This window comes from Taudactylus pleione, unplaced genomic scaffold (genome assembly GCF_031769625.1).
Source record: "Taudactylus pleione unplaced genomic scaffold, aTauple2 ptg001017l, whole genome shotgun sequence".
Taxonomy (NCBI): Eukaryota; Metazoa; Chordata; class Amphibia; order Anura; family Myobatrachidae; genus Taudactylus; species Taudactylus pleione.
In genome coordinates this window covers 2,259,264-2,261,885 of record NW_028285418.1, presented here as the reverse complement: position 1 = coordinate 2,261,885, position 2,622 = coordinate 2,259,264, and the positions used below count along the sequence as shown (strand labels likewise).

General features: G+C 46.1%; 1 pseudogene; it reads right to left on the bottom strand.

Annotated features, from left to right (window-relative positions):
• Positions 1-201: 201 nt before the first annotated feature.
• LOC148454279 (uncharacterized) lies at positions 202-971 on the bottom strand (annotated as a pseudogene).
• Between the last annotated feature and the right edge of the window lie 1,651 nt (positions 972-2,622).

Here is a 2,622-nt window from a genome sequence, read left to right as displayed (position 1 = left end):
GGAATAGGTGGAATGCTGCGATTTGATTAAGCTGAGATGAACTTGAAGAAGCAGTAAAGGCAGGAATAGGTGGAATGCTGCGATTTGATTAAGCTGAGATGAACTTGACAGGACCAGTTATAAAACAAATTGAGCCCAGGGCAAGCAGTCCATCACCAGCCTGGTGTAATGCCAATATTTACTGCTTTGTTTTTTTGGAATTCAAAGAATACAGCATAGGTCTCTCCATGTTCTCTGCGGAAAGCATAGACTGCGGCACAGAGGACAGTTCTGCCTTCTTTGGATCCATTGTGCAAAGCAAATGGGATGGAATATATGTCTGCAGGGCAAAATGGTAACCTGCTCCCCATTCTCATAATCCATTAAACAAACTGAGCAAATTTCCCTGGTTTCACTCTCAGTGATAATGCAGATGGGAGCTTGTTGAACTGTTGCGTCCAACGGCCGGCCGAGAAATTCTGCCTATTTTCAGCAGGCACCTGTTGGTGTGGGAGAGGCTGACTTGGCAAAGGGCTGGGGTCTGGTAGAGGCTGACTTGGCCCAGTGCTGGGGTCTGGTAGAGGCTGACTTGGCCCAGGGCTGGGGTTTGGGAGAGCCTGACTTGGCCCAGTGCTGGGGTCTGGTAGAGGCTGACTTGGCCCAGGGCTGGGGTTTGGGAGAGCCTGACTTGGCCCAGTGCTGGGGTCTGGTAGAGGCTGACTTGGCCCAGGGCTGGGGTCTGGTAGAGGCTGACTTGGCCCAGGGCTGGGGTTTGGGAGAGCCTGACTTGGCCCAGTGCTGGGGTCTGGTAGAGGCTGACTTGGCCCAGGGCTGGGGTTTGGGAGAGCCTGACTTGGCCCAGTGCTGGGGTCTGGTAGAGGCTGACTTGGCCCAGGGCTGGGGTTTGGGAGAGCCTGACTTGACCCAGTGCTGGGGTTTGGGAGAGGCTCACTTGGCCCAGGGCTGGGGTGTTGGCTTGATCTCCCAGTCATAATACCTTCAGATTGCCCAGAATGCTGTAGAGAATGGCTCCTGCCTCTAGCATCTTGCTGTCGATTCCTCGTTATGGCTCTTCTCCATTCTGAGTGCAGCCTCTCATCATATATGATGGGTTCATCTGAAAATATATATTTTAGCTATAATAACTACCTATAGATAACATGTAAACATCAAACTGTTGATCAGTATCATGACCTACAGCAATAATATGTACATTTATTGGGCCTGATAGAGGGTAAATGTACGCATGTTTGTGGGGGGGTCTTTGCATATTTTCGTACTGCAAATGTTTAAAAAATTGGTGATGTGTAAGTAAAGGCTGCGCAAAGTAAGATATCATAATGGTATGTACATTTTCAGGGAACACGGCTGGGAAGGGTCAGTCTCACAAAGGCAATTTATAGTAAAGGAGTGTGGAAACAATATATATTATCTAAATTTGTTGAAACCTCCTGATAGTTCCCCTCTCAACACGATGCCGCGAGGCTGACGTGTGATTTCAACCACAAGTGCAGAGCTCAGCAGGGGCTCTAAATGGTCCCATCTGACAGACGCTCCGCTGTCATCAGCACAAGTGAGAGGTGGAGGGGGTAAAGAGTGAGGGGGGCGTCTATGGTTACTATGTCATAATCGTTCCATAGCAAGACAGTTGCCACTTGATATTAATATCTCCAACTTGAAAACATCTATATGATAGATGTAACTCATCTCTCTTCCCTACGTCTAGGGACTTGTGTATAGCAGTAGCAAAATTCTCCTAGTAGGTGTAACGGGGCAGCACCGGGTAGCTGCACCCGGAAAGTGCAAATGTGCTGGGGAAATCCAGTTATAGCTGGCCAGCTAAAGTCTCCTTTCCCAAACACCCCTGAATGGTAGTAAGCCATCATGCTTAAACTGTTGGACAAGCTGGGGCTCCTCATATTTCTTCCATGCTTTTGTGGGCTAAAGAAACCCACTAAAACTCATAGGTAATGCTAGACTGAATGATAGTCTGTAACCTTGTACTTCTAATCAAACAGAGTGGCTTCACTCTGACTGGTTAGAGTGTGAGAAAAGCCAATCTGATTGGTTAGAAGTACACATAATGTACAATTATACAATATATTACTTACATAAATGTTATAATAAAAAAGGAGAGCCCCCTAGTCCTACCCTGGATCTAGGTGAGCAATAATGTGGTGAAATAAGATGTGGGGGAGAATGTAGTTAACTTTTGAACTGATGAATAATTTTTGGGAAATAAATGTATTAGAAATAATAATTTATGAAGTAATTAGGTTAATAATATCTATTATAAAAAACAAAATCAACATTTTAGTAAAATGTTGTGCTTAGCATTCTCCTCCCACCCCTGTAGCATTTTTCTATCAGCCTTGTAGCATTTGACCCAAATATAACATCGGCACCCCCACTGTGTCGATGACTCTGTAGCATTATATTCCCATTACCTTTGTAACATTAACCCCTACACCACAGTGTACATAGAACTGCATTGTACCATTACCCCTCACGATAGGTCCTCCAATAGATCTGTAGCTTTAAGTGAGCCCCCCTAGTAACCATAGACACCCCCCTCACTCTTTACCCCCTCCACCTCTCGGAGCGTCTGTCAGATGGGACCATTTAGTGCCCCTGCTGAGCTCT